The sequence below is a fragment of the Thunnus maccoyii genome, chromosome 17, assembly GCF_910596095.1.
Source record: "Thunnus maccoyii chromosome 17, fThuMac1.1, whole genome shotgun sequence".
Classification (NCBI taxonomy): domain Eukaryota; kingdom Metazoa; phylum Chordata; class Actinopteri; order Scombriformes; family Scombridae; genus Thunnus; species Thunnus maccoyii.
The window spans coordinates 12,240,049-12,247,630 of NC_056549.1; the positions used below are offsets into that span (position 1 = coordinate 12,240,049).

The 7,582-nt window shown below is 42.4% G+C and overlaps 1 non-coding gene across 1 annotated transcript; it reads right to left on the bottom strand.

Moving 5' to 3' along the window:
- Positions 1-251: 251 nt before the first annotated feature.
- On the bottom strand, positions 252-340 carry trnay-gua. Its single transcript is given in 2 exon segments — positions 252-287; positions 304-340. It is a non-coding gene; the product is annotated as a tRNA-Tyr (tRNA).
- Positions 341-7,582: the final 7,242 nt, after the last annotated feature.

A 7,582-nucleotide genomic window follows, 5' to 3' on the forward strand; every position in this document is an offset into this window, starting at 1 on the left:
AGGGAGAGAGAAAGGCATTTATATACAGTAGCACTTTTTCCCAAAAACCCTTAAAATTTGCCTCTCATTCACACACTAATGGTAGTGTGGAAGGCACTGGCCTAACGATCGGGAGCAGTTAACGGCTCAGTCTCTTTGGTGAGGGACACTTTGGAATGCGGACAGGAGGAACCAGGGATTGAACCGCCAAGCCTGCAGTTGCTCGGTGATGTGGTCCACCTTCTGAGCCATAGTTGCTCTAAAACAACGCCTCCTTCGAGCCGGATTTGAACCAGCGACCTAAGGATGTCTATTGTTATTCCTCTACAGTCCTCCGCTCTACCAACTGAGCTATCGAAGGGGCTGCAGAAGTTGATGTATGGAAATGAGAACAACTAAATATTGAATTTGACTGTGCAGGAATTACAATTATCCGGCTTAACAGGTAACATGTATGACCTGGGATTAAATCCTTATTTTAAGCTTTAAATTTTCTGTCTGCAAGCATTTATATACAGTAGCACTTTTTCCCAAAACCCCTTAAAACTTGCCTCTCATTCACACACTCATGGCAGTGAGCTACCATGGCAGGCACTTGCCTAAAAATCAAGAGCAATTTGGTTTTCAGCCTCTTTGGTGAGGGACACTTTGGAATATCGGCAGGAGAGACCAGGGATTGAACCACCAACCCTGCAGTTGCTTGGTTACGTGGTCTAACTTCTGAGCCATAGTTGCTCTAAAACAATACCTCCCTCAAGCTGGATTTGAACCAGCAACCTAAGGATGTCTGTTGTTATTCCTCTAAATTCCTCCACTCTGCCAACTGAGCTATCAAAGAGGCTATAGAGGTGGGTGTATGAAAATGAGAACAGCTGAATAGTGAGTTTGGCTGTGTTAAAAACAGTTATCAGTGATCACAGAGAGCAGGAGGGAGCTGAACAGAGGGTTGGTGGTTCGATCCTCGGCTCCTCCTGTCGACAGGATTAGCAAGAAAGTCGCTGAAAGATGGAGAGAGCTATGAGAGCTAAGAGTGCTTGAGCAGAGCTAGTGTACGTTTAAATGTACAGCAAGTAATTAGCCACAGTAGAATATAACAAAATTAACTGGGTTGAGAGCAGCAAAAATGCCACCAGTTAACACAGAAATGCTGGTAACCGGAAATGAAACAATACGTTTACCACAGCAAAACAGGCCACAACTTCATCTGGGCAGAAGTGATTTCTGTAAGATATGTATTGTGGTTGTTTTCATTCATTTTCCATATTTATTTTGTTGAGGAAAAGGGACTGAAAAAGGAATTAATTTTACTCATGCATATTTTGATGTTCAAAAAAGAGTTTATCATTATAATTGTTTTGAATGATCTATCTCAGATTTGTGAAATCTTCTGCTGTTTGGCCAGTGTTTGTCATGTTCTGACCATAAAGAACAGTTTAAAACCACAATTAACTGTCTGGTTTCTTCAACTTTCACTCAAGTCAGCCTTTAAACTGGAAAGAAATCATGATTTGAGATGTATTATGATAATTATCGATATCGACTGATATGAAATTTTTTTATCGTGATAACATTTTTGGCCATATCGCCCAGCCCTACTAACATCTGCGATGGGGTGTACCAACTTAAAGACCTTACATCTCCTATAAGCCCCACCACCACATCTACCCACATACCCCACTTTTGTAACACATGAACTTTCAATCAAATGTTGGTCAGAAACAAATTAAAGCAGAATCATGTGTACACTCCAGGAATGATACTCAGTAAAGTGACAGAGGGACAATGTCACTGCTTGCAGCTGTTCAAACATGTCACCTACTCTCTTGTTGGGTTTTCCCATGTAATTACACAGCTGTCACACTGTAATCACACTAATCTTTGGTGAATCACAAGGAAATAGCATGGGCCTCTCGCTCATCAAGAGGCATTCCTCCTCTTCATCTGCAGTGTGTTTGTTTTATAAACCTGGAGGGATAATCTCCTTGTCTGCAATGGGATAAAATCCTTGCAGTCGTTCTGAAAAGAAGTAAATGTGAACACAACCACTGCTAGTGACAGCTTGCGTGAGATCACATATGTGGAGAAAGTAATGTTAGTGTAGAGATCAGCAGTTCTGAGCAGGATGTACTAGGGATTGTTAAGCTTATGAATTGACCTGTGGTCAGGTTGACTTAGTGCGGTGTCCACTTTTTTGATGGTTGAGAGACTTCACACGATTTGAGCATGGGAAAAGAGAGCTGTCAAGTTGTATTGATTAAATGCCAGCTGATGTGACAAGTTCAAAGGGTGGGGGGGACATAAAAATGAAAGTTTGCTGCCAGTTCAGTATGAAATGACAACTCACAAACAGTGTGATACTCACATGCCCGCAAACCCCATAATAAAATCTTAAACTTGGAGTGCAGGTGTCTCCCCCCTCTGGCAGTGAGAGTAATTACAAAAACACTTTTGGCTTACTCCTTTGCTACCGTTGCGACTGTAAAATGGTGGATAAATTGTTTGAGTGTCACACAACCACCCAATATATTAGCCTCTAGACACCTATGGTCACCCACACAGGTGTTTTCAATTATTTTGATTAGTCCTCTTCTCAGGACTGTGTGGGCATCTGCAGAATTCTGTTACCTTTGTTAGTATGGGTCACTTTTGTCATTTTTTCTAGATTTTGGGAACATCATTTTTAATCAACCAGATTAAGTGAAAGAGCTTTTTGTGAAGGGCCTTTAATGAGGACACACAGAGTCACTGATGCAAAGCACCTGAAATTATACTAAGCCAGTCCAATGGGTCTGAAACCTACACTTCCAGTCTAACCTGCACCTTGTGATGATGTAGCACTTTAAAAGTGACATTCATTCATCCATGCTGATAAGGCTGAACCCACTATACTCACCACAAATGATAATGCATGGACTCCATCCCATGAGGCTGGTCCATTGGCGCCTCTCAGCCTATCCCTGGAATAGCTGTCAATCCTCCCGAAGTCCCATCAAAAAAGCATCAACCATTATTGCTGTTCTTGCCATCTAGAGACCACAGCTATTCAAAAGCCCTGTTATTAACGTGCGTCTCAGGTGATCCGATCACAAGTGGACAGCTACAAGTACGTCTGTTTACACCTGGCATTAACATGTGTCTCCACATGCGTCCTGAGTGACCACTTGTGATCGGATTTCACTTCTCCACGGACATCATCTCCGTTTTCAAAGACCGAACTCGTTTGTTATTAACTAGCAGGAAGACTAGACCAGACACAATTTGCGCATTTACGCACCAGACACAGCAGCATAACTTCATTGATAATTTAAATCTCCGACACGCTGACAGGGCCGGTCAGGATCTAATGTTAATTAATGTTCTGTGTTCTTCTACACATCCAATAGGTCAGCTGTTACACGCACAGTCCGGTTCATACTGTTTGGAGTAAAGCAGCCGTCCTCCTGATAAATCCTGAGCTCATTATGTTGAGCAGTGCAGCAAAACTAAAAACTGTAGGTATCACCTTGACAGGACAAAGGAAATTATCCAGCAACTTTTATCTTCTGAAATGTTTTTTAGACAGACAAGCGAAAAATTAATGGTTTCATTTCTATTCTAATTGTCAATTTGAAGAGGAAAACCGGTTAGGGGAATGGGAAAAACAGGAAAAAATGGGAGGTGGATTACACTTTTAATTCACGTGAAAACCAAAATAATATTATATTTTTAAATATTGTTTAAATATTGTTTATCCTGTTATTAAAAAAGTTGAACAGCTTTGGACGGAGGGTCCTGTGCCTAGCTGGAAAATAGAGGACGTCAGTTGAGTAGGCAGTCCTTCAATGTGGCCCAGGATGCATTGCATTTACACTACTAAAAGAATGTGGCCACACACGGCCCAGACCACCTCCAAATGTGGTCCGAGTGAACGGCTCTCAATCTGTCCTCAATTCGTCTTGGGTGTGTTTACACCTGTATTTAGAACTGTCCACTTGTGATCGGATCACCCAAGACGGATGTTAATACCAGGTGTAAACAGGGCCCAATAGGCCTTTTCTATACACATCTGCTGGCTGGGCTTGAGTTGGCTTGATCCACTTTGACTTGGTGTGTCAGCCCAACACCGCAGGGATTTGCATCTCCATTACAATAGGGCTACCTTCTTTAAGGTTTGTCTTTAACTGATGTGACAGCCCTCACTTGTTCTCTCCCTCTCTCTTGCTTTCTTTCTCTCTCTTTCCCTCTTTCTTCATTTGCCTCTAGTTCTCTCCAGTTACTTTTGATGTTTTTCTTCCAGGAGTGGGAGGGTAAGAGGTCTTTCAGTTGATCGGGTGCACCTGAGGAGGGAGTGGCCCAAAGGATATAAAAGGCTGCTGGCCCAGGTGTTTCTCTCTTTTTTTCTGCGGAACAGCAGTACCCACATCCACATGGTTTGCACATTAGATTAAGTTGTTCTGAACTTGTTTCTTTACTTTTGCACTCAACATTTCATGTATCCATACACCCACCTTACACCACTGATACAAACATTCCTGTATGAGTTATGTTTAGTTAAATAAATATCATTTTTGCACCATTATTCAGTGTGGACTCTCTCCTTTGTTACAAGCCGGAGCCAGGTTTGTAACAAATGGGGGCTCTTCCAGAATCAAAAGATCTCTGGTATAGTATTTGATGGTTGCTAGTGCTTGGTATACAGCTAGAGATTCATGGAAATCTTTAGGGATCTACTATGGTGAGTAGAGTGATTGTGGTTATTTGTTTGTGTATATTGGTAGCTGTGGCCTAAAGCAAGCAGTAGTATTGGGGAGAGTTCCACACATAGTTAAAGGGTGTAGGTGGTTTCAGCTTAGTGTGGATTTAGGTTCAGGCTGGCTGTCATGCTAGGTTTGGGGTCTAGACTTTTGTAGGCAGTGTCTAAGGCAATTTTTTGGGTGTGGTGCTTTGAGTATTGGTGTTACCGGTCAGTGTGGTTTGAGCTACTGGTATTGGTGTGATCATGTCTGCTGTGGAGGAATTTGTGCGAAATCCAAGTGAGGGGCTCTTGGATGCCTGTACTAAGGATCAGTTGTTAAGTGGCAGAACATTTTGAAATTGAAATCCCTAGTCAGGGGTGCAGTGTCCTCTCCATGTTTGGTGGAGGAAGGTGATGAAGAACCAGTAAATTCCACAGATGACTGTATTATACAAGGTCGACTCAAAAATTCAGTCATTGAGTGACCTGGACAGATTGTTGTGTCATTTGCCTGATGCTAGGAAGGAAGAATTGTCTAACTTGATTTTGTCATTTCCTTCTTTGTTTTCAGACACTCCTTCTCAAACCCATCTTATAGAACATGACATTGATGTGGGGGATGCTGAACCAATTCACCAGAGGCAGTTGGAGTCAGAGGTGAAATATATGCTGGAACACAACATTGCAGAACCCTAGTTGGGCATCCCCATGTGTGCTAGTGAGCTAGCCAGACCAAACTGTTAGACCTTGTACAGATTTTCGCCAAGTAAATAATGTCACCAAGCCAGACTCCCATCCACTTCCCCGTATGGAGGATTGTGTTGATCAGGTGAGCACAGCGGAATTTGTAAGCAAGTTTGACCTTTTGAAGGGTTACTGGCAGGTTCCCCTGTCCAAACAGGCTCGAGACATTGCAGCATTCATAACACCCTCAGGCCTGTATTCCTACAAGGTAATGCCATTTGGGTTGCAAAATGCACCAGCTACCTTTCAACGATTAATGAATAAGGTAGTGGCAGGGTTAGAGGGATGTGCAGTCTATTTGGATGATGTTGTCATCTATAGTGAGTCTTGGGAAGAGCATGTAGATTGCATCAGAGCTCTGTTTGACCATTTGGCATGGGCCAACCTCACTGTAAATCTAGCTAAATGCGAGTTTGCCCAGGGTACTGTCACCTATTTGGGGAAGGTGGTTGGTCAGGGTCAGGTTTGGCCAGTTAGAGCAAAAGTTCTTGCTATTGATCAGTTTCCACCTCCTACCACTAAGAAAGAACTTAGGCGTTTTCTAGGTATGGTAGGGTACTATCGAGAGTTTTGCAAAAACTTCTCCACAGTAGTTGCACTTCTTCCTAACCTGTTGAGTTCAAAGGTCAAGTTTGACTGGTCCCCTCACTGTCAATGTGCCTTTGAAAATGTAAAGTCTGATTTCATCTGCACCTGTCCTGGCAGCTCCCCGTCTGGGTGATCCGTTCCAGTTACAAGTAGATGCCAGCAATTTGGCACCCACCTTACACCACTGACACAAACATTCCTGTATGAGTTATGTTTAGTTAAATAAATATCATTTTTGCACCGTTATTCAGTGTGGATTCTCTCCTTTGTTACAAGCCGGAGCCAGGTTTGTAACACTGATGATGCGCATGTCTTGAGTCAAAAAGCAGCGGGTTGTATACATCACGGCTGTGACTAGTGGTCAAAGTCAGGGCTGTAAAAGGTGGATAAACACATTTAATTTCGTAAGTTCTTCACAATAAAAGTCCCCCATTAGTTTGTCAGTGGAAAACTGTGTGAAATGTGAAGCAGCAGGAGCAAGAAAAGTTTTCATCTGCAGTAACTTAAAACGGCTCCGACACGGCTGAACGCGAGGAAACGGTAAAATAAAGCAGTTATCTGAAAGTACAAACAGAAACACAGGAGAAAAACCCAATTTCAAACCACAGAGATTCAGTTTCTACAAAAGTACTGAGAGCTGAACACACAGAGACTTAAGAACATCTTTCTCTCTGGTCTCCGGCACAGACATGAGTTGAGTCTCACTGCACAACACAGCTGTTTGAGGGGGAGAAGCGGGGAAAAGGGGAGTTGTCACGGGTTGGAGAGATGTCACCGCAACCCACTTGGAGGCGGGTCAGGCACACTTTGGCCCAACTCTGGAGATGGTCCATCACAGGCATAACTTGGCGTGGTAAAACTGGTAATGGAAACGCAAATTAGTGCAGCATGTTGCAGCCAAAAGTGCCAATGGAAAAACTCTAAAAATTGTTTATTTGATTTGCTTACACCCAACTATTTTAAAGAGATAACTGAATTTTTTTTCATTATTGTTTCATTATTTTGGTTGACGTTTATTTGGAGAGAAAAGAATTGAGCATAGACTCGACTGTTCTGATCTGGAATCCTAAATCTTGTGTGTTCCTGTGTGTATTTGAGTTTTGTATGAATATTTGGTGTGGGGCATTTTGGTAAAAGATGTCTGAAGGTTCATGCACAAGGAAACTCTCATATCCTTTGTATGTGGTTAGGTTTTAATAGACTGTCAAACTGCTACAACCTGTAACTTGACAACGAAAGTAACGGCAGCAGCAGTTTAGACCTGCCATGCACAACAACATGGGTGCTGTAATTTAGATTCTTGTTATACCTGTAGGCAATTACAGCTATTACCACTGCAGTTCTTATTAAAGGAGGCTATTTTTGTGAGTGTACAGCAGGTTTTTGAGGTCTTACGAAACATAATTGGGGCATACAGCATGTGTTCTGTTGAATACTGTTAAGAGAATGTTGCAGGTCCTGGATGGCAGGGAAAGCAACCAGACAAATGTCTTGTTCAACAGGAGAAATGATGAGAGAGAAGCATTTGTTATTGTTGTCAGAGAGGATGCTCTCAGA